Source organism: Oryzias latipes, chromosome 6, assembly GCF_002234675.1.
Source record: "Oryzias latipes chromosome 6, ASM223467v1".
Taxonomy (NCBI): Eukaryota; Metazoa; Chordata; class Actinopteri; order Beloniformes; family Adrianichthyidae; genus Oryzias; species Oryzias latipes.
Window position 1 is genome coordinate 2,683,841 of NC_019864.2, and position 25,210 is coordinate 2,709,050.

Sequence of the window (25,210 nt, forward strand, 5' to 3'; positions counted from 1 at the left end):
AACTTTGCTTTGGCTGCTGCCCTGGCAACCTGGCTCTAGATACAAGGAAGAAAAAAAAGACGGATGAATATGTGTCGACTGCTCTCTTGACTTTCAGTACTGCTCTTTAGACAAACTCTTCCTCCTCCATTGTCTCAAGATCAAGCTAAATCCTTGTCATGGGTTCCCTGCCTGGGTTTAAAAATAAAAAGGGGGGGGGCGGTTCTGTAACTTAACAAGAACACCAAAGAACAATGTAAGAACCTGTACCAGAAAAGACAGAGTTTCCCTCCTTGATTGTCCCTGTCATTCTATATGTTCCTCTTGTGACCTTAACAGTGACCTTAACAGTCTTTCTGTAAATAAAACAGTACTAAGAAAGCTTGTGTTCTGTGCCAAATTAGTACTTATTTATCAATTAAATTAAATTAATTAAATGAAACAATGTCAACAGTATCTTTTTTTGTATGTTTTTTGAAAGATATTTCTGAAAATGGGCTGCATTGCTGATCATGATGTATTATTAAAAGAAAGGGTGAAAGGTTTTTTTAAAAATCCATACAAATAAAGAAATCAAACCTATTCGACATGTGATGAAACTTACTCAACCAGTCGTTGAACCATCAATCAATCAACACTTGCCTCTCTCCATGCTTTACTGAATAAAGCATGACTAACAATACCCTTTAAGGAATATAAAAACATCAATGATCTATGACCCATAGACCTGAGGATAGTTGACACAAATGTCAAAATATTTTGTTTCAGTAAAGTCAATCAATAGTTATTTTATTTACAGTTTGGTGTTAATGTCAATGCAACTTTATATATGTCCACCAGATGGCAGAAGAGCCAAAGTCAGAATGCAGAGGTTATTTCCTGAATATTTGATAAGACAAAATAATTACTTTTATGAAAAATCACATTTACAAAGTGAATAATAAGGTTACACAATTCAAATACGTTGATAAATAATCTGTTAAAAAAGCACAGGAATATTCTGTTGTTGGTTTTTTATGCTAACAAAATGATTCCTAAACGTTTGCATGTGTCCAATAAAGCCTGATGCAAACAAATTGTAAATTTTTCTTTGATGTAGCTTGGGTTTATGAGCCTGTGGCCTGTTTAGTCCAAAATGTGAATTGATTACTTATGTAAGAAAGAGTGCACAGTAAAGAAAAACAGATTGTCAGTCACTGCTTGTCTTGGTTTGATATGTTCATTAGAAACACTTCAACTGTGAGAGAAGAATGCAGAAAATCTCATTGTTTGATTTTTAAAAAATTGATGTGAAAAGGGTAGAAGATAATGTATGTTTATCTCCTAAAACAATCGAGAATTCTGCCCCTCACCAGCTTCCACGGCGTGCACTAGCCAGTCTGTGTCAGCCCCTTATACCCATCAGCTGCCAGGTGACAGCCTCTCAATCAGCTGGTCCACTTCAGGTGTTCCACCCCCCAGCTGGCAGAGTTGCTGAAAAAAAACAGATCCAAAAACAAGAAAACACCCAGAAGGTCATAACAAAATGCTTTAACATAACTCAGAAAGCTATGTGTGCTTCATTTTGAAATGAATTGTATCAAACACTATTCAAACTGTCTTACACTCATGTCAGTATAATGCCCTCTGCTTTTTTTGTCCCCCCCCCCCCCCCCCCAATGTTTGCTCAATTTATCAATAAGATCTAAATAAAAAATGATGGTGAATATTGTTATTTTTGTCATTATTATTACATTTTGTTTAATGAACACATAAAAGTTTCAGATTTTCATAAATGAATAATTTTAAGTTATGTTTTTATTGATTTTTGCATTAATGCATCACAGAGACTCCCCACTTCGTCCACCTCGCTGAGGGTAAGTAGGGTGGGGAGCCGTCAGTGCTTCATCAGATAACCCTGAACTACAGGAGCCAAAATAGAAAGAAACCATGTACAGCTCAGAGACACTGATGTTTGTCTTGGTTTTGGCATGTTGATAAAAAAGAAACACTGAGGTATGAGATGAACATATTAAAAAAATAATTAGTCCAATAGTCTATGCTTTTTTGAATTTTTTCAATTATTAATACATTTTCACAAATTTTATTAAGATATATAAAATAAAATCTAAAATAAATGACCACTAAAACTTTTTTCCCCTGTTAAATTTGCACACGAATTAGCTGCCAGTTTTGCCCATTGACTACATGCACGAAATGCTACCTAAATTTAAACGTTAACAGCAAAACAAAATGATTTCAATTTTGGATAAATTGCAACAAGAGATGTTATTAAAAAAAAAACGATACACTGACAGAAGACCAGACTAAAATGGTTGTGTAAAATCTCTGGATGAGACAGAATTCTGCTGGAAAAGTGGTTTTTAAAGTAAAGGTTTTTTTTGTGACGTTTCCATAAATATGTGTACAGTCTATTTTATTTACTGACACAAAACAGTAAAAGACGAATAGATTTGGCACAGAAAGAGTGACCAACCATCATCCATGGACTTTCTGCATGGATAAGTTCTGGTTTTGCCGATGTTCCAATGGGCTAATTATGAAGATAAGCTGGGCAGCCTGCTTTTGATCAAATATTTTAATTGCAGCATATTTTACCATACTGAAATACACAAAAATGCACAATAAGCACACAATTACTTAGCCTTCTACTCTGCTACTTCCTGAGTTCATCCAATTTTGTAAGGTTCTTTTTTCCATTTCAGCTTTTGTGCATCTTTTTTTTTTAAACACACAAATGCAGCACTGACGCAAATAAACACTTACACTCAGGGGAACAATCAATTAAATTCCTGTAGTGACATACTGATGCCCTTCTTTTACTGACCTTTTAACTCTGTGGCAGTGGGGGACTGAGCCACTGCAGAACAAAAATGTCCTCTGGGCTTTGTGTGTTTGACTGACCCAATTCTGAGCGTTTAACAAACCAAAAATGTTCTCTGTTTACATGCATGATTAGAATGAGGTAACTTAGTTCTTACCACTAATGTTTGCATCAGTACTACTGAACTTAGTATTTTAAAATAAAATACACATTTAGCTGCCAGTTCTGGCTGAAGACTTTGCTGTATTCTTTTCCTCATCGGCAAAAACTGTGTGGGGGGGGGGGGGGGTAGAAATAAAAAATGAAATCCCTTAAAAGTCCTAAAAAATGTCTTCAAAATCAAAAATGGAAGTTTTAAATTTTTGACTCAAAAACTGTTTGCAGTTGTTTAACTCCCATCAAATAAAAAGTAAAGCATTGCATTTAGATTCTAACATTTAGACTAAAACAAAACCCTGAATTGGCTTTGTTAAACCTATTAATTGTCAATCAAGGCTTTATTTACCAAAGCCTAGGTTAGTCAAAGTGCTCCATGCAATGCAGGTGAGCATTTTCATTTAAGGTGGGGCCCAGGTGAGACCCCTTACGGTGGCTGTGTGAGCCTCAAAGGAACTGCAAGACACACCTGCGTTCCTCTTTTCTACAACCCTCCACGGACCCGGTTCAATACCTGTACAGGTGCATGGTGACTGAGGCTTAGGCAGGTGAGAAAGCCAATGAACAGATAACAGACATGGACTTCAGAAACATTGTAGAGGGGCTAGACTCAAGCTGGGACCCGGGAAGCAGAGGAGAGGCTGAATCAGAGAACGCATACAAGAGCTCTACTAAGCCTCTCTGTTGACTCATGGTAGCCTTTAAGCAAGCTAAACTATCTAACAAATTTGACATCAGCTGCATCCACCACTCCTTTCCTGAAACTGTTTTAAAAGCTCAAACCCTACATCCATCATGCTCTTGTTCCGCCTGGGTTTTTCCTGTGAATAAGAAGCTTTACATGTCCCACCCCATTCAGAGTCTGTAGTCCATTCCCTCCCTTCCCCCTCTTCCAACCAGCTGCTTTTTTCATGAATGAGCGCTGACGCCCGCATCATCATACCACTGCTGCTGCGATATACCACCAACAGAAACATCCGGTCCTTTGCACAGCATTGTGCACCGGCACAGACACGCGCTCTGCACTCGCTCATTGCAGGATTATAGCATTTAATCCACACTGCAGCAGCTGCCAGATGCTGCAGCAATGCTGAGCTGATGGGTTTGAGGTTGAAAGAGAGGAAGAAGGCACATAAGGTGAGCAGGAAAGAAAACAGCAAATTAATTAGTGGTTACCCAGATAAAGAGGTAGGGAATGAGACTAATGACATGTGATTAAAAGTGGTTGCTTGTTCATTAAGTGTTTGTCTTTATTCATACTGATTGTCAGAACGAACAGGCTGCAAATTGTTATCTGGGGGAGGACAACAGGACGGGTAATAGTCCTTGACGTCAGGGTAAAGAGGGTGGTGCTTCTAGAAACAGAGAGGGAAAATGTGTCTCCCGAAAGCAGAGCACACAGAATTGAAGCTTTGTCATTTGACCTAAGAGCTTCAGGTCATTCCAAAACGATCTGTGGCTCTGCCTATATTCTGCCAGTACTCTTCTGGAGGATTTAAGGGACAGCAAAGTGAAAGTGATTACTCATACTCGAATGAAAGTAAAAAGAATAAGAGCTGCGCAGGATCACATGCAGTTATCGAGGTGGAACACTAAAATTACACATTTTATAGCCAGGAAGCAATTGGTTCTAAAGATGTGTGCATGGAAACTTTTCGCTTCCGAACATTTTTACAACACAAGTTCTTTTAAAGGAAGATGTAATCTATCTGACCTGAAATTAGACTAAATTCTCCAAATATCTGTAAAATACTTTTCTCTTTAACTTGCATGGCAACCTTGCTCAGATTCATGACTGGACTTGTTTGGTAAAGTTTCCAAAATTGTATTTTACACTTAGGTAGCACAGCCCCAATATTGAATGAGCACGCTCGCGGATTGGCGAGAATAGTTGGCATAGAATTGTTGACTCAGACCAACTTATACCAATCACTGCTTGTTGACAACATCTAGATCCAAATTGGCAGCGTCCGTATCACAAACGAATGGATTTTAATGGCTTGACAAAATGCAGTTACATTAAATATCTGGTTTAAGTGATTGGCATAATTAGACCTCTCCAGAGCTTAGTGATCAACTAATTTAACAGAAAACATGCAATATGTTGGTTCTCAGGACAGAGTTTAAGGAGGACTGAAAAACAGGCCGGTATAACCAGAACTTTATAACTATTTTATCGTTCAGGATTTCAGGAATACCTAGTTTTAAAATAGGAGTGCCAAAAAAATGAAACTTTCCTTTCTGAACTTAAGTGATCCATTTTTAAGAGATTTATGGGAATCGTTGCTCTTCTCAAGTTTTTATGGTTCTCTTGTTCAGGGTGTGTGCAGATCATTAAAACGTCTAAAAATGTCTTCAGTTGAATTTTACTAACATAAGGCCTTAAAACGATGAAACTGTCAAAATTTCTGGTGAAAGGGTCTCAATTTTTTTTCTAGTCAACACGATGTGACTTCCTATCACTAAATAAATATGTATATTTCCAGGATGTGTTGGTCGTGAATTGATGTAAATCGTTTAACCTCAGCTAGTTAATTAGCTCATGTGTGTTGGTGTGTAAAAATGGAAGTATGTAAATTCATGGAGAAAGGACTTGAATAAATGGAGAACTTATAATGGTTAAAACTTGTTAGTAGAAGAGAACTGCACCTTTTGCTGAAAGACATCTAAACTTGGCATAAAGGGGAACAGGTCGATTGTAATGCATGTGCAGAGTAGGAAACGCAGCTAGTTTGCCAAAGCCTGACAGAAGGCTTTTTCTCTCCTACTCCTTCCTCCACTGCAAATGATGCGACTTCTGGTTTCACGACGGATGGGCTGCATTGAACCAAACATGCCTCTGACATCCGAACAATGTGTGGCTCCACGCTGACAGTCAAGTCGGAGGGGACCTGGATGCTGAGGAACAGTGGCTTGATGGCATTTTGAAGACTGTTAGCATCATCTGCTGTTGTTTACTGCTCATCTGTTTCCATGTGAAGATGATGATAGTTTTTGTTGAAGTTAAGGAATTTGTGATAGGTTTAAAAAATACATTTGTGATTTGCGACAAAAGGCTACAAAATGACACACAAGTTACTTGGTAAAGACTACCGGTAATTGATTTGTGTTTCAAGTGTCTTAAAATGTTTTTTCTGGAGTAACGACTCAACATTTTCTGATTATTCTATTAATAGTAAATATTTAGAAAAACAATGACAGTGCATGAGTTGTAGTATTTGAGAAGTGCTATAGGCTGGTTTCTTTTTTTGGCTTGATCCTACACTATTTAATGCTTGCATGTCTGCTTGCTAAACTAGCCATGACATTCATTTTCTTTGAACATATGGTCTTAAATTAAATTTCGAATGGTCTTAAAAAGGTTTATAAACCCCTAAATCTTATTTCTGTTAATCTGCAGACATCCAATTCCTGAGATCCTGAACAATAAAAATCTAAAATGCTTCAAAAGAATGAATTCCATTGGATTTTAACCATTCCTGTTATATACTGTATATCTTCAGAATCCACTGAATCCCTTTCGAGGTTATGTGGTTGCTGGAGCCAACCCAGCTGCTAGGTTTAGGCCGGGGTACACCCTGACCAGGACCAAAAACTGACACGCACACTTACGGTCTGGGGTTTGGGGGAACGAAATAAGTCTGAATGGAAGCAGGCAATTTGCTGTACTGACTCTGAAGGTAGTAGCTGAAAAGAAAAAGAATTTAAACACACCTATGCAATCTAACACTTGTTAATTTCTTTTCATAGTTCCCTGTCATGCTGAGATGACTGAGCTGCACAAAGGATCTGAACTGCCTCAAGAATTTGATTTATTAATACGTGGGTTGTCCAGGAATCAAGCCAAAGTTCTATTTGTCTCACACAGTTCAGTTCAATCGTTTAAATGGAGTTTATACATTGCTTCAAACCAGTGTTTTTCAACTAGTGTGCCGCTGCACACTAGTGTGCCTTGGGAGATGGTCAGGTGTGCCGTGGGAAATTGCCTGTCATGGTGCCCGGATCAGTTCCCCTCCCCTCCTCCAGCTGCTCCTCTCCTAACCACCACCAGCTGTTGTCACTCAACCTCATCAAACCCTGCTGTTAAAAGGAGACCTCATCCACCAGTTCATCGCCAGATCGTTACCCCTTATGGTGACTAAGCCTGGTCTCAAGTCAGATTTTGCTTTGCTCTCTGTCTTGCATCTCGCCTTTGACTAACCTTGCTCTCCTGCTTCAGGAAACCTTTGCCACGAGTGACGTCAGTGGAACTCAGGACCCGCTTCACGGAGCACCGCTGGGGAAATCCCAACACGCCGACCGCGTTCGTAACTCCAGCCACGCCACCAACCACAGCCGCCTCTGGATCACCCTCGGACCTTTGGACCTCCTGGGAGAAAATAATAAATAACCTTCTTACCTGTCTCGTTCTCTGGGTTCCAGCACTTGGGTCTGCCACGCTAAGGAAATCATGACATTGCCCTCATTAACTGATCTAAAAACATTTTCCATCTCCAGGATATCAGCTCTGTTCATCCAAACAAGCCCTGATAAAACACTGAGTAGTTAGGAATATGAAAGATCATAAAATACATTTTTATTTGTGTTTATTTGATTCTATTAGAGACATTTTGATAAGAATGACGGTACCGCGATTTAGCTGCAGCTTCAGCTCTGTTTTCAGAAAAGTCACGCCCCTTTAACTGTCTCCACCAATCATTCTTGGAGGCTTAATCACACGTCATCAGTCTGACCGATCAGAAGTGGTTAAAGTCTTCACTTCCTTGTTCCGATTCTGCTCCTAAAGTCTCTCAGTTCCAACAAAAATACCAGCTAAAGCTCGTCTTTAGTGGTGTAGCTTTCCGGGATCCCGTATCAGACCGTGGAACAAGTGAACAAAACAATGAAGCTCAGAGAAGAGAGTCTGTCTGCCTTTGGCGTCAGTTATTGCACTACGTCTCCCATGATGCATTGGGTTAACATGACAGCATCTCTGCGCTACAGTGAGTCTTCCTTGTTAAATGTCTTGAAACCACAATGAGCAAAACTCAACCAGTTTTAAATCTTCTTGATGAAGTCAGAGGTCAACAGTTTAGTTCTCCTTCAAAGTTTGTGTTTCTTAACAGCCAAACATCCCAGAGTTTGGTCCAAGTCATCTTTACAACTGAAACACTTTTCTAATGACGTCTGGATTGAAGGACAAATTCGCTTTCAGACTTCTTAAGCAGAAGTAATATTTAAGAAACAGGATTAGGGTGAAGTGGCCAACAGACACAAGCTGGGACCCTTGTGCTGTCTGAGATGACCCCACCCTTGCATTGACGTGTTCTCCCTACCATGACAAAGGTGGATAAAGATGGAAAGATTTCATGTAATCCATGGACACCAGTGAAGATCACAAATCATTGAAGAAAAAAGGTTCAGAGCACTGTCTAGTGGGTCTAGATGACCCCACTCCCAATGTTAAAGTGCCTAGGATAGTAGCACAAGGGTTAAACTTTTTAAATATATTTTAGACATATTTAAACTAAATTGAAACAATTTAACTATCTAAAAAGAAATAAAACGTTTTTGTAAAAGTTTACAAAGACTTAATTTTTTATTAAGACAAGAGAAAAACTAATAAAACCTCAACATGTACACTTTTTGTGTAGCTACAGAAAACATAAATATAATGTTAATTTTTTTGGTGTAGATTTTATCAAACAGATTGTGATCATATAATTGTTCCAAAAATTACAGTTGCCCCTGCACCAACATAAAACAATATCAAAAAATAAATAAATCACTATTTAGAAAGATTTTTTGGTTGTTGAGAGGTTACATAAAATTGCATATTAATAAACTGGAGGGAAAAAACAACTACCAGGGTAAAATTTCAAATAGTTTAGTTGAAATTGTTTACTGGAAAACTAGATTAACTTTTATTACATCTATTAGAAAAAAACAGCTGCAACCTTCAAGTTGTCTTTGCCACAATTATCACAAAAATGCATGTGAAATTGTAGAGGTACATCTACATCTATGAGTTTCTCCTTTTCATTTTTGGATGCTGGTGTACTACGGGATTTTGTCAAGGATAAAGTGTGCCTTGGCTCAAAAAAGGTTGGAAAACACTGCTTTAAACAATCTCTCCCCAACATACCTACACTTAGAATTTTGAAGCAGAAATCAAGTCCAAGTGTGGGGGGGATGAGAATTAAAGGAAGCAGTCTGAGAGATGAATTATCCTGTGATGACTAATGTATGAGCCATTCTGAGAATCTTCTCCGCTTGTCAGCGAGCACCCAGAAAAATGATGTTTTGAAAGCCACCCACCAAACTGTTTTTGAATAGACTCTTGAGGATGCATTAACACCATATCACAGCCATGAAAACTTGCTGTGCATAAAACCATAAAAGACCAAAAAGAAATGTGTTCTTCACATTAAGTGAGGCAGGATTTACTGACCAGATTCTTTAAAAAAGAAAAAGCACAACAATCCCATCTATTGGTTTGTACAGAATAACTACAAGTTTTTTCTTACGGCATTTTTCATCTACTCCTGATTCACAACAATTTACATAAAGAAATACTCATTAACTCAGTTCAAGTTAATCTTAATTTTCTTTGTTTGTCCTCCATCATGAGAAAAAGTCTACATGTTTTTGTTTTTGTGCCTGTTAGGTATGCTAGTGTTTTATAGAGTATTAATTATGGTTATATCATCAAGTAACCTATTCTTCTCCTTGACAGTCCATAAATAAATGCATGAATCCATAATGAGCTAAAGGTCATACTCAAACATTTCTGTATACTCAGATATCTAAAATATTGATGAGACCACCAACATAAATATTTATATAGAAAGTGTGTATATATTTTTTTTTCCTACACTACAAAACATGCATGTATATATATTTTTCCTACAAAACATGCTTTACAGTTTATACTTTGATGATTTTAAACCCTCACTAGTTGTGATTGTTGTTGGCTATGTCTGAATTCCCGCCCTAACCCCTTTTTTTTAACTGTTGTGGGATGTTTTTTGATAACTTGGTCCAATTTCAAGGACATCTGAAAAGTTACTTGAAAGTGTTCCAATTTCATTCATGTATATTCATCTGTTCTGGACCCTCAACACCATTTATTCCTGCTTAGCTTTAGAAAAACACACCCCTAGACAACAACTGATACTTTTTCCAACTAACTGATGACATCAAAACCAGTCTTTTTTTCTAGTCATGTACAGTTACTTATTCAGTTTAATTTAAAAATCATTCTAGAAAGAGTAAAGCCTTCCAGAGAAAGGGGCTCAAGAGAGTCTTGAATACTAAAAGTCTTTGAAACTATTGGTAAACCAGTTTAAATCAGTGCAGCAATCAACAGTGCTTCTATCTATCGTTAAACAGATAGGTTACTCTAAATCTTTCTATTTATTGTAATAACTACACTGGTCTTGTTGAATTTAAATAAATTATGTTTTTACATCAATCCTCATAAATTAAGGTTAACATATACAATAGTAAATTAACCATCAATTAGAACACACATCTTTTTGCTAGTGTAAGAAAATACTAAACTGGGTAAATGCAGGTGCCTGGTGAAACAAAAGTGATACAATATGCAAGCAGGAAGTTTGCTTAGATTGGCTGTACTTAAATTGTACTTCAAATGCCACATGATGACAGGAGAAAGCTCAAACATCTGACTCAGATGTGCACACACGCTGATCGCATTACAAAGTCTGACCTTCAGTTCGATCTGACTACACAGAGGGGGAAATACATTCATTCCCTAGTCTTACAACTTACTTAAGATGCATAAAATAAACAGGAGATGTCCTGGCTTCCATATCGCTGACTCCCATACTGCAATGCAAAACAGTGCAACTGTCTGACTACCTTGTCTTATGTAAAAACCCCACATCATTAAAAAATCATGACTCCACACTCCACTTTTTTTTTTTTTACATATGCCAGCTCAAATAGAATGCTGACTTCATTGTGAGCAAATAAAATGAATAATTTGTTAGATTGAGATGACATCATTCCTGAGAGTCATCTATGGAGAGAATAAGAGCACATGTTTCAATCTCTGGATCCTTGTATTTCTAAGGCAAGGCAAGTTTATTTGTATAGCACAATTCGTACACAAAGTAATTCAAGGTGCTTCACAAAACAGAAAAATGGATTAAAATCACAATACATCATAGAAATAATCAACGTAAAATTTACTTTAAAAAAAAATTAAAAAAATAAAAATAAATTGAAAATTGAAAATTGATTTAAAAATAAAGGAAGGAAAGGAAAGAAAAGTGCAGATAGGACCTTTCAGTCATATACACAGCTGAACAGAAATATTTTAAGTCTAGATTTGAACATGAACACAGAAGAGGCCTGTCTTACGACTTCAGGGAGGCTGTTCCAGATTTTAGCTGCAGAATATTGAAACGCTGATTCCCCTTGTTTAGTTCTGACTCTGGGAATCAACAGGAGGCCGGCCCCTGAGGTCCTCAGAGTACGAGATGGTTCATATGGCACTAACATGTCAGAGATGTACTTTGGTGCCATGAAGAGACTTGTACACAAGCAGAGCTGCTTTGAAGTCTATTCTTTGAGGTACAGGGAGCCAGTGCAAAGACCTGAGCACAGGACTAATGTGATCATACTTCCTGGTTCTGGTCAGGACTCGAGCAGCAGCATTCTGGATGTACTGAAGCTGTTTTACAGCTCGTTTGGAGAGGCCGGTGAGCAGGCCGTTACAGTAGTCTAACCTACTGGAGACAAATGCATGAATAAGTATCTCCAGGTCTGGCTTTGACACTATGTTTTTGATTTTGGCAATGTTTTTCAGATGGTAAAATGCCGCTGATGTTACTGACTTGATATGGCTGTTAAAGTTCAGGTCAGAGTCCATGATTACCCCTAGATTTCTGACTTGATTTGAGAGTTTAAGAGACAGAGAATGAAGGTAGCTGCTGACACTTTCTCTATGTTTCTGTGGGCCAAAAATAATAACTTCGGTCTTGTTTGAGTTTCTCTAAGATGATAATGTAACATGTACTCTTTCTTTCTTTCTTTCTCTCTTTCTTTCTTTTAAATTCTAAGCTAAGAATCTTATATTGTACGCGTTAATAAATAAATCCAATATTTGGATGGAGCAGCTAGTTTTTTGATAAAACCCTCTTTCTGTACAAAACATGTATGTCTGGAAGTATAACCCCTTCACGTTTTAATGTTTTTTTGACCATAAGGGACAGTCGTCACTTATCAACTGTCAAACTAGAAATATTCTCTTTTGTGCTCTTGTAAAGGTTAACAAACACCTGGATGTACAATATGGCTCTCTTCAAATTCTTTAGTGAGCGCAGTCTTTGTTATTATTCTTTACCAGGTAACATATGAGACCATGTTTATGTCAGGTCAAGCCACCCTCATTCCATTTCTGAATTCCCTTTTGCAACCAGCCTCCAGTTGAAACGTGAGGAACAGAAAACTTTTATACTTCCTGGTTGACTGAATTGAACAACTACACCTGGCTGTGGCCTGGGGAACGCTCAACGTCGCGGAATGCCTGAACGCTGCAGAATGTTAACTCCGCCCACATTACACTGTGGAATGCTAACCCCGCCCACGTTGAGCCCGTCTTCTTCTTCGCATTTTACAAGTTTCTACGTGCAATATTGCCAATATTCGGTGCAATATTAGTAAGTTAATCAAATTAAGGCTCAAAAGAGGTTCTTTTTGCTTGGATTCATGGACCCAGAAGAAGTATGTGTGGCACACTTTTATCCTTGGACGCACTTAAAAATACGTGTTGGCAATGGAGCAATGTGCATCTTGGCTGCATGGATTACGAGCGGCCAACGTGAATTTCCATCGGTTTTTGTGTTTGAATGCACGTAAATAAAAAAGTTTAAGAATCTTATTTTTTTTTTAAAATGCTCCCTTTTACATATGGCTTCAGGAGAAAAGAAAAAGGCAGACTGAACAAAGCTGCTGACTGTGACATTAGTTGTCTCTTGGAAATAAAGTTTAACTGTACCTGTCATTTGTTGATCAATGGTTTATGTTCACAATGTAAAATGATATCACAATTTAAAAAATATATGATTTATCACACCCAAGTTCCACCAAGATATTGTGTATGTAATAACTGTTGTATTTATGCTCAGTCTCACACAACTCAAGGAGTGCATAGTCTCAGGTCAGTTAAAGGTGGAAAGTGAAACCACTGTCCCTATGCTAGACATGCATGTGTGGGTTTACTCCAGGCCTTCCTCCCGCTGTCCAAAAACATGCTTAATAGGTAAATTGGTCACTCTAAAGTGTCCATAGGTGTGATGTGAGAGTGAATGGGTGCGTGATTGTGGTCCTACAAAAGACTGGCGACCTGTCCAGGGTGTCCCCTGCCTTTCCCAGCAAGTGGCCGGGATAGGCTCCAGCAGCCCTGTGACCTCAAAAGGGATGAAACGAAAGAAGATGAATGAATTCAATGCTACAGTCATATAGCATTACACATATACAAATATAGACAAACATTTAAAAAAAACAGCAGACACTGCTCATTGTTCCTCAAAGCGCACATACACCTTTAATTTTCGATTATCCATAATTTTTGTGCAAAATGCTTCACAGTCGCTTAAAAAAACGAAAAGCTCCCTCAGTTCCATCAATCTCTCTTCACATTCACTCGTGAGGGAGCAGTTTTGGAGTTCTTTCAAAATTTCCTTCTGCTCTCCTTCATCCGCCTTCAGAACATCAGGCAGGGAATATCTGAGTTCTGCTCCATGTGGCTGTCTGAATGGTGCCGTGTAGTAAGGCATCTTCTTCCTGCACAGGAAAAAAAAGTAATTCTTAGATACTGGGGATGGCAACAAATGGTCAGTTAAGAAGGATCCATACATTCCTTCCTGTCCCACTGCTGGTTGTCATGTCACTTTCCCCTACAAAGAGAATAGAATGAAAAGAAAAATATAGAAATCACACTAAAAAAATCATCCTGGACATACCACCTCCTAAAGTTTTATAATAATTACAATATTATATTATACTTAAAGGGGCATCTCAGGTCACCCAAATAATCTAACAGAGAATGAAAGCATGCAGGGAAAAACTGCGCTGACGAAGGAGTATCACATACAGGAGCTCAACATGGGCGGGGTTAGCATTCCGTGATGGAATGTGGGCGGGGTTAGCATTCTGCAGCGTTACGTGGGCGGGGTTAACATTCCGCAGCGTTCCAGCATTCCGCGACGATGAGTGCTCCCCAGGCCGCAGCCAGGGCTTACTTGAATTTAAAGTCAACCAAGAAGTATAAAAGTTTATTGTTCCTCAAGTTACCACTGGAGGCTGGTTTCAAAAGGGAGTAATATCCCATAAAGTGGGGCAAAAAAGTATTTAGTTAGCCCCCAATTGTGCAAATTGTCTCATTTAAAAAGATGAGAGAGGCCTGTTATTTTCATCAAGTGTTCAGTGGAGAAGTAGTTACGCAAAAACCAACTAATTCTGATGCAACACTTTTGTAAAGTTGCTTTTCTCCCCTTCCCAAATTCATTAAAATTATATTAATTGTGTAATGCACTGAGCCCCAAACCCCCAGGGATAGGCTCCAGCAGCCCTGTGACTCCGAAAGGGAATAAACTGAAGAAGATGAATGAATAAATGAATGAATGAATGAATGAATGAATGAATGAATGAATGAATGAATGAATGAATGAATGAATGAATGAATGAATGAATAAATGAATGAATGAATGAATGAATGAATGAATGAATGAATGAATGAATTGAATTGAATTGAATTGAATTGAATTGAATTGAATTGAATTGAATTGAATCAGGTCCAAAACCTCATTCCATACAGAAGCATTTAAAAAATTATATTTTTTTTGGAAACCAAAAGCTTAAAGAATATTTAAAAAACAACTCTGGCCTCTTGCAGACCTATTCGGGAAAATCCGGTCAGTGTCCCAAAAAAGGTTGGGGACCACTGTTGTAAATAGTCCATGAATTACAGCAGTTCAAAGTGGCTGGTGACAACTCTGGTATTTAAAATCTTGAACAAGAGTTTTTGATGGTAACTTTTTAAAAACGACCCTCTGTTGTCACAAGAACACGCAAATGGCTGGATCCAAGTGCAGCAGGTTTATTAGCTCAGCTAAAACTCCACAAATCTAAATCCAGGTCAGGCAGGGGACAATAACAGGCATGAGATCAACCGAGGAGAGACAGGGTAAACGGGATCCAGGCGAGAGGCAGGGCAGGGGGACGGCCAACAGAGTCAGGGTCAGGAGACGGAATAACCGGTATGAAGTGAGCGACCTTGGGAGCATTTCGGTAAGACAACTCAGGCAGGCTTTTCTTAGGCCACTCCCCTAGGGCGGGTCAGTTAATCAACTCACTTGTGCAGCATCCTATTTAAGTCCAGGTGTGTAAGTTGTTCATCCTTCTTTACTGCAGCACTGCGTTATCTTCAACACACGGTCTGGTTTCCGCTGTGTGGGCTTTCATTCGGTGCTGGCTTTGTTGTGGTGGCTCTTTGTTTGGTTTCTTTTCTGTTGAAGCTTTGCACATTTACTAGTTTAAACTGCATTTGGATTGGTCAGTTATGGACTTGTCTCTTCTGTGAGTGTAACGAAGTGGTATTTGTTGCTGGTGTGTGTCAACTTGTGTCCACTCAATTTTACCTGTTTTTTCTGCTCCCCTGCTTCCTCACCAGGGCATGTTTGGACAAATGTTTGTTAAGATGCTTGGCAGCCATTTTGAATGTTCAGCTGAAACCATTTTGAAAGGGGTGTTCAGCTGTTAACCCCGCATCCCTTCGGTAATGGTTTGATCCAATTGGGGCAAGGCTATATAAGCAGTGGTGTTTGCTCAGTAGGGGGAGTTGTTTTTGAGGACACATTGGACTGTGAAAAATACAAAAGTAGATAAATAAATAAATTAAACAACCCTGTTGGCTTCACACAACCAAGACCCTAACTGGTCACTGTAGCACGGCCACTTCTGCTCTTCCTTCACAGTGTGATTAAAAACGTAAATCAGTAGAGTAGTTGAGTCAGCCCTAAGGTGGCCTCTCACACGTTTTTTTTTTTGGGTTTGGCGCCATTGTTTGAGACCTGTCGGCGCCTCGGTTCCTCCATTTTGTGGGGGGTGGGGGGGTGGGGGGTCATCAGCATCTTATTCCTCGTGATCCATCCAGTTTTTTGTTTTGCTTTTTGGCTGACCTTGCTATCTTTGATTTATTCCACCGGACGCAGTGCAGGGCTGGGGATGGCTGATTTTGCTGATGCTCCCTTTGTTCTGCCTCTCCATTCCTCCCGGTGGCGTCTTCTGGCTTAGGTGGGTTTTGAAGTGTTATGTGTCTGTTGTACGTGGCCCTGTTTTTCTCTGACTCACTGATGTTTTGTTGTTTCTCTGGTTTTAGGGATTTGGGTTGATTTGTGGGGGGTTTTGTGATGGGTTCGTGTGAGCCCTAATTTTTTCCGTTTTGATTCGGTCCTAAGGTGGCCACTCAGGCATTTTCAGGTGTGACGTGGTTGTGTCGTCTGTCTTCCTCGGTTCCTCCATTTTATTTATTCATGTATTGTTATTTATTTTTTGCATCAGCGGCTTTTCCCTTGTGATCCTTCTGGTTTTTGTTTTGCGCTCAGCTGGCTTTGCCATCCCTGTAATCTTTTCCACCGGACGCTGTACATGGCTGGGGGAGGCTGATTCTGCTGATGCTCCTGCTGTTCTGCCTCTCCATTCCTCCCGGCGGCGTCTTCTGGCTTAAATGGGGTTGACGTGTTATGTGTCGGTGTTCCTTCGGCTGTCGTCTCTGTCATGTTTAACTTCAATTGTCAGAAACCCTGTGCTGGATTTAGTGTAATTCTATTGGGCCCCCTTTGTTTTGCAGTTTTCTCTTTTTCAATGTTTCTCTGTTCTGTTTTCCTCGTCGCCTGGCTTTTGCAACTCTGTGGTCGCAACTCGTTTTGGATCTCGGTTTCCGATTTATTTAGTTTTCTGAATATGTGTAATGTGTAAATCTGTGTAATTCTTTATTGTTTTGACTACGATAATCGAACTTAATCAAATCAAATTTAAGGAAGGCATTTGGTTCTCTGCCTGTCTGGATTTATTTTTACACGGATCTCTGGTTTATGATGCATACTTCTCTGCCTCCATGTAGTCTCTTGCGTTTGTGCGGCACGTAATCTTTCCCATCTTTGGAGGTACGATATGAATCGGTCGCTGTTGGGCCACCTGTGTTTTGCTGTGTGCATCCTCCCCCACTGCCGTCTGTTCATCTTGTTCTCGTTCTGGGTTGTTCCTTTCCGGGCCCCCGTGTTCCCTTGTTCTGGATTTTCTGTTTTGCTTTTCTGGTCTCTAATTCTCTGCGCTTAGCGTGGTTTTATTATTGCGATGTTGTTTCAGGTCATCAGTCTCCCTCCACTTGTTTTGTGGCTCCACCCTCCTTTGGGGGAGAGGAAAATGCATGAGGACTCGTTTATGAATGTCCGGCCGCCAGAAAAAATGTTTGGTCGTTAATCCAAACATTCAGCTCTACTGGTCCATCAACGGCTCATGTGGTTCTGAGAGAATTCATCCGTGGAGATTATTACAACGCTTATTTCAAGAGTGCGATAATAGTAATGTGCCATCATTTAACATGGTTTAGTTTTAAATAACTTGTATTATGAGCTAAATTCCTGGCTGTAGAAATTATCACTGATGCTCTTTAGCTTCAGCATCAAGAGTAAAACTTTGGGTCGCAAACCAATCCTCAGTCTGCCCTGCTTCAAGCATATGACGCTCGACTAAGAGTATCTCCTTTTGAGACTTATTCTCATCCGCCTCTCAATGCATGAGGTTCAGCCATTTTATTAGACCCTACGATCTCTCTTCAAATCTCAAAAGATTTTCTTCATTATGGTTTCCAGGCACCCCTTTGGCAATTAACTTTAAGTTATACGTGCTTTTGTTGTCAATCTATTGTGAACCAATGATGTCAAGTTGTAACCTCAAATCTAGCCGAGCCGCTGTCCATGCTACGTGGGATGGCGACCTTCCTCATCTACGTAATCTCCTTGGACCTTGGTTATCCTTTTATTCGCCTGCTCCTCTGTGGCCTTCCTAAGGTGCGTCCCTCCAGGAATGACTAAATGTTACTTCTCTCTTACTATTGGTGCATATATAAAATATATTTTGGTGATATATTACGTGCAGATTCTGTATTGACTGTCTTTCTTGTTGGGATCTATGCTAATGGTTTTCTATGGTACTATGAATACAGAACCTTCTCTTTAAACTCACTACTTGATATCTCCTTCTCAGAGTTGTTCTTAAAAGGAATTCATTCCCTTTCATCATAAGCCTTCTAAACTAATCAGGTCTAAATTATTTATGTATTCATTGCCAAGACTAATACTGCTTTGTCTATCTATGCATCGCTTCCTGAGCCTGCGGCCCACTCTCCCCGGTCAGCAATCCAGTTTCTGGAGGATGATGTCAAACCCTTGACAAAGTCGGATGATTTCCAAGTTCCAAAGTCTCTGCTCGTCCTGCTGCTCCCCTGCAGATTGTTGCCCCTTCACCCGATCTGGATATACAACGACGACTGCATTCCACACACCTACTCTGCCCTGAAGTGGTGGGGTGGCAAACCTCTTCCGAATTTCAATGACTTATCTTACTTGAATCAACTGATATGTTAGTATCAGAATGGCATACAAAATTTCAGATTAGATTTTATGAAAATTATTTGCCAGGTGGAAGCCTCAAAATTAGGATGTTCTTAAGCTGTGTTACGATATGTGTGTAGTCCGAAATTCGAGGTTACTTGGGCTCGTATCTTATGAGCCGGATGAAAGCATTAAAAAATTATAGTGTTAGCTCATTCATAGTTCTCAAATGGAAGCTTTTAATTATGGATATCACTTATGCTTTATTATATTATTCCAGTGGAAGCTTCAAACTTGTATGTTAAGTTGTGCCGTCTACTTGCCGCTACTCGGAATGGAGTGGCCCGACGGTCTATGGTGCCGGGTCACATAACGGATCCACCAGATAGTGTGTTCCCTTCTTGGCGTCGTGCTGGAACGGGAGCGGCCCAATGGTCAATGGTGCCGGGTCACACATAGCAGACTCAATAAATAGTATGTTCCCTTCTTGGCATTCTGCTCGAACGGGAGCGGCCCAATGGTCTATGGTACCGGGTCACACATAGCAGACTCAATAAATAGTATGTTCCCTTCATGGCGCTGTACTCGAACGGGAGCGGCCCAACGGTCAAAGGTGCCGGGTCACACATAGCAGATCCACTAGATAGTGTGTTCCCTTCTTGGCGCTGTACTCGAATGGGAGCGGCCCAACGGTCAAAGGTGCCGGGTCACACATAGCAGTCATACTTGTAAGTCTGAATATAGAATGCCTCTGAAACACACTTCATCTGATTACATACTGATATACATTTAATTTCTTTCCAACCTTGATTAAATTGGTGTTGGGGGTAGTTATTACCCAAATGTTTATGGAAATTTCTCTCTCTTGGAATTGCACGGAGTTTTATGCCAAACCAAAGGAAAGTGAAATGCAAAGTTAAAGGAAAGTGAAATGCAAAGTTAAAGGAAAGTGAAATGCAAAGTTAAAGGAAAGTGAAATGCAAAGTTAAAGGAAAGTGAAATGCAAAGTTAAAGGAAAGTGAAATGCAAACTTGGAGGAATGCGAAATGCTTACTTGGAGGAATGCGAAATGCTTACTCAGAGGAAAGTGAATTCTAACTAAGGAAAGTGAATGTCAAAGAATGTGAAAGCAACAAGTATGTGGAAGCAAACTAAAGATGTGAAAATAAATATTGTTACTACTGCATGAGTTGTCTGACTGAAGTGAGCGACCTTGGGAGCATTTCGGTAAGACAACTCAGGCAGGCTTTTCTTAGGCCACTCCCCTAGGGCGGGTCAGTTAATCAACTCACTTGTGCAGCATCCTATTTAAGTCCAGGTGTGTAAGTTGTTCATCCTTCTTTACTGCAGCACTGCATTCTTTGCCCCACCCTCCTCCCCGGCTTCCACCTGTGAGCTCCGTTAGGGGTAGTTATTACCCAAATGTTTATGGAAATTTCTCTCTCTTGGAATTGCACGGAGTTTTATGCCAAACCAAAGGAAAGTGAAATGAAAAGTTAAAGGAAAGTGAAATGCAAAGTTAAAGGAAAGTGAAATGCAAAGTTAAAGGAAAGTGAAATGCAAAGTTAAAGGAAAGTGAAATGCAAAGTTAAAGGAAAGTGAAATGCAAACTTGGAGGAAAGTGAAATGCAAACTTGGAGGAATATGAAATGCTTACTTGGAGGAATGCGAAATGCTTACTTGGAAGAATGCGAAATGCTTACTCAGAGGAAAGTGAATTCTAACTAAGGAAAGTGAATGTCAAAGAATGTGAAAGCAACAAGTATGTGGAAGCAAACTAAAGATGTGAAAATAAATATTGTTACTACTGCATGAGTTGTCTGACTGAAATGCTAACATGTAGTTGTAGTGTTAGATACGTTAATTCTTCTCTATGAGCTCTGGTACATCGCCTGTTCGTCCTGGGGGAGGATCCCTCCTTCATGTGGGTACCCCTGAGGTTTCTTTCTTTTTTTCCCGAAATCCTTTTTTTTTAAGGAGTTGTCCCTTACCGCAAACGAGGGTCTAAGGGCAGGGATACCCAGTTTAGTCTGTTTAGTTACTGCAGTTTAGAAATTTCCTATTAAATCGATTTATTTACGATCCTCATAATTTTGCGGTTACTTTACAATTACCGTTACGAAGCCCATTGGGACGCGGTTGTTGTGATTTTGGGCCATAAAAATAAAATTGAATTGAATAAAATTGAATTGCCCTGCGGCAGACTGGCGAACTGTCCAAGGCGCCCCCTGTGTTCGCCCACAAGTGGCTGGGATAGGCTCCGGCAGCCCCATGACCCCGAAAGAGAATAAACGGAAGAAGATGAATGAATACATTGAATTAGACTGAATTGAATTGAATTGAATTGATCTTGAATTGAATTGAATTGAATCAGGTCCAAATATAAGACTCAGTAAGGAAAGCAGAATGGCACAATCAAAACTTTGCACTGAGCTGATCTCAGTACAGTTCTTAAGCTGTGATTGATTGAATGAATGAGAATCAGGTGTGACTAGAACTCTGGGAATGGCTCCCGTCGGTGACCAAAGGGGGAGACAGAGCTCTTACTTCTGACATCCGCCCTGTATTTTGTTTTTGGCAGAGTGCTGACGAAAGTGGGAACTCATGTTTTCTTACACACTCCTCCACAGACTCCTGCTTCCGCTCAACCATGACATCATGTTGATTCAGTTAGACTTTAACAGTACTAGATCATTTTACAAGGGTGGGGAGGAGGGGTAAAAATGTCAGTGAGGACAGAACATCCTGTCTATTGTCTTAGTTTTGCAAACTTGAGCAACAGACAAAAAAATTAAGCTTTTGTTTCAGCAATTCCTCACTTCTAAATAATTCAATGAAACAAGACGGATAAATGTCAAAAACACACTATCAGTTTTTGAAAGTGCCACTATACATTTTTAGCAAGTCTAAAGGCCCATCTCTGTTGTATTTTTTCTGTCTCTGCACTATCTCAGTAGAGTTCAGTAGTAACTGAGGATTCCCTGAGCGATGAGCCTTTAATGGGGTTCTTATCCTGGGTTGTCGAAGTGGCTCCTCCTTTGATGATCTTTTGGACTTCCTGTTAAGATGAGGTCAAACTCTTCAGTGTTTACCAGGACATACAGGAATTTGTGCAACTTAAAGGGACTGCTGGGAATTCCACAAGTGTCCCATTTCAGACAAGAGCTTTATCGCCTAGAAGGGCCAAGCATGTGGCTCAGAGGTTAAATAAATAAAACTTGATGGCAGTCCAAGAGCAACAAGTATGTCTGCTTTTTAAACAGTTTGTTCTGCACACTTCAGCTGACATTCTTTCGCCTTGCTGTCTTATTATAACCTATTGTTGTTTGTTGTTGTTTGATGGTGAATTTTTTGGAAAGTGTTTTTACAAAAGTAGCTGTGACCAAATTTTGAACATAAACTCTAAAAAGAGTATTTGGGCTGTCGTTGGACAAACAAACATTTTTACATTGTTCTAACTTAAGTATTTAGTTTGGTGAAAATAAATCATTTTTTGAGTTCATTCAACTTAAAAATAACACGTAGTTGTCTGATAGTTATCGTACTTTCAATCAACTTAATTCAATCAAATTGGTGTAACTTTGGTGTGAAGCTGTCAATGCGTCATGACGTCTTTACGTAAGGCAGCGCAAGGAATTGTGGGATACCATTTTCTTTGCCCATCTGGGCAGTTTGGGGTTTAAGTGTGAGTTTTTGTCGATGTGTATTGTTTTCTAGATTTTTTACTCTGTTTTTAACTAGTAATTTAAACTGTTATGTTTATTTCTTTCTGCACCATGAGTGAGAGTTTGGGAGAGGATGATGACCAACCCTCTTGTGCAGTAAAAAATTGTACATCCCGATATTAAAGACAGAGTTCACAATTCGTAAGTTCCTGCCTTGTAATGCAAGACATTGCTGGGTCATTCAGGTCTTTGATATGAAATCACAATGCCCATTGGTTGAAACTTGAAAAATGTGTCAATTTACTTTGTATAGAAAAAATAAAAAAAAAGTTTTAAGTTAGATCAACTTATTACATTGAGTTGAAAAGCCTTAAAAAGTTAAGTTGATAAAAACGTAATTGTCATGATTCTTCAGGCTAAGCGAACCCAGAGTAAAGACAGGTCAGTGGCAGGTGAGTAATGGTTTATTGCTTCTCCGTGAAAGGCTGAGGTTAAGTCCCGACGAGGTCTGAATGTGAAGATGGCTTGTGGCGTGGCTGGAGGTGCTAACGCGGTCGGTGTAAGGCGAGGAGTCTTCCGGCTCACAGGAACGGCTTAGCAGATGATCCACGCTGGCGTCACTCGTAAAGTGGTTTCCTGAGGCAGGAGAACAGGAATTAGGTTGGGAACGTGAGCAAGCAAAGCAAGTCAGAGCATAGCAAGACCAGGCGAGTCACCGTTAGGGTTAACGATCTGGCGTCGGCTTGAGGTGTTGGAGCTCCTTAAGAGCAGGAGAGATGATGAGAAGAGTGACAGCAGCTGGTGGCAATCAGGAGCAGAGTGAAACAGAACTGGAGGGGGAGGAGTCTGACAGAGGCACCATGACAGTACCCCCCCCTCAACGACCGCCTCCAGGCGGGCCAGGACGCCGATCCGGGTGGGCACGATAGAAATCCTTGATGAGGGAATGGTCCAGGATAAGGGAGCGAGAGATCCAGGAACGTTCCTCCGGACCGTAACCCTCCCAATCCACCAGGAATTGGTGGCCACGACCCCGGCGGCGGACATCCAGAATGCGGCTGACCGTGTAGGCAGGAGCATCGTCAATGAGCCGGGCGGGCGGCGGGGATGCGGAAGGTGGGCAAAGCGCACTGTCCTGAACAGGCTTGATCTGGGAAATATGGAAGGACGGGTGGACCTTGAGGGCAGCGGGCAGCCGGAGGCGGACACAGGAGGGATTGATGACCTTCTCAATAGTGTAAGGACCGATGTAACGGGGAGCGAGCTTACGTGACGTGGCGTGGATGGGTATGTTCCGTGAGGACAACCAAACCCTTTGACCTGGCAGGTACGTGGGCCCCACCACCCTGTGGCGGTTAGCAGAACGGCAGTTGCTCTCCTTGGTGCGGAGGAGAGCAGCCCTGGTTTGGTGCCAGATGTCTTGGCACCGCCGAAGATGGTCCTGAACTGAGGGCACTGCCAAGTCTAGTTCCTGCGAGGGAAACAGTGGTGGCGGGTACCCGAGGGCGGCCTCAAACGGAGACAATCCTGTGGCAGAAGATGGGTGAGAGTTATGTGCGTATTCAGCCCATACCAGATATTTGGACCAGTCCATGGAGTTCTGAGCGGCCAAACAGCGAAGGGAGGTTTCCAGCTCCTGATTAGCTCTCTCAGCCTGCCCATTGGATTGGGGATGGTATCCGGAGGTGAGGCTAACAGAAGCGCCCAGCGCCGAGCAGAACGCTTTCCATACTTGCGAAATGAACTGGGGACCACGATCCGAGACGATGTCAGTGGGGATGCCATGGTGTCGGAAAACTTGCTGAACCAGAATTTCAGCTGTCTCTGTGGCCGTGGGCAACTGTGGAAGTGGAAAGAAGTGAACAAACTTGGAGAAACGGTCAATGACAGTGAAGATTACTGAGTTGCCTTGGGAGGGAGGAAGACCGGTAACAAAATCCACAGCAATGTGTGACCATGGTCGACTGGGAGTAAACAATGGGTGCAGTAGTCCAGATGGTGGAGCATTAGAGGATTTGGAGCGTGCACACGTGGGACAGGCGGCAACGTACTCCCTGACATCCTTACCCATAGATGGCCAGAAAAACCGTCTGCGGAGGAGGTTGAGGGTCCTGGCGACTCCCCCATGGCAGGCGATGCGGGATGAGTGAGCCCAGGTAATTGCGTCCGATCTGAGGGATTGAGGAACATAGAGCGTACCATCAGGAGGATCGGGGTGGTCCGGTTCCTCACCTTGGGCTTGAAGAACTTTGGTTTCGATGTCCCAAGTGAGGCTTCCAATGATGTAGGATTGCGGGATGATGTTGGCGGCGGTGCTGTCCAGTTCATCTGAGGAGCAAAATTTCCGGGAGAGGGCATCCGGCTTGACATTACGACTGCCGGGTCTGTAGGTGATAGTGAAATTGAAGCGATCAAAAAACAGGCACCAGCGGGCTTGGCGGGAGTTTAGTCTTTTAGCGGAGCGTAGGTACGAGAGGTTTTTGTGGTCCGTCCATACGATGAATGGTTGAACCGCTCCCTCCAGCCAATGACGCCACTCCTCCAACGCCAGTTTAATTGCGAGAAGTTACCGATTTCCAACATCATAGTTACGCTCCGTGGGAGAGAGTTTCTTGGAGAAGAAGGCACAAGGTTTTAACTTGCCGGACTTCTCTTCTCGTTGGGATAGAACAGCTCCTACCCCAGAATCGGAAGCGTCTACCTCGACGACGAATTGTCTGGTAGGATCGGGTTGGATAAGTATGGGGGCTGAAATGAAGAGTCGTTTAAGAGTGTCGAAAGCTTTTTGGGCTGCTTGGTTCCACTGGAAAGGTCTGATGGTGGATGTGAGTTGTGTGAGGGGCGCGGCGATAGCACTGTAGTTCCTGATGAATCGTCGGTAGAAATTGGCAAACCCGAGAAACTGCTGCAACTTTTTACGAGATGTAGGGGGATCCCACTGGGAAACTGCTTCAATTTTG

At 41.0% G+C, this 25,210-nt stretch overlaps 1 long non-coding RNA gene across 1 annotated transcript; it reads left to right on the plus strand.

Annotated features, from left to right (window-relative positions):
• Window positions 1-3,916: 3,916 nt before the first annotated feature.
• On the plus strand, window positions 3,917-7,362 carry LOC105353637. The gene is made up of 3 exons (XR_002873348.1): window positions 3,917-4,096; window positions 6,710-7,093; window positions 7,179-7,362. It is a non-coding gene; the product is annotated as an uncharacterized LOC105353637 (long non-coding RNA).
• Window positions 7,363-25,210: the final 17,848 nt, after the last annotated feature.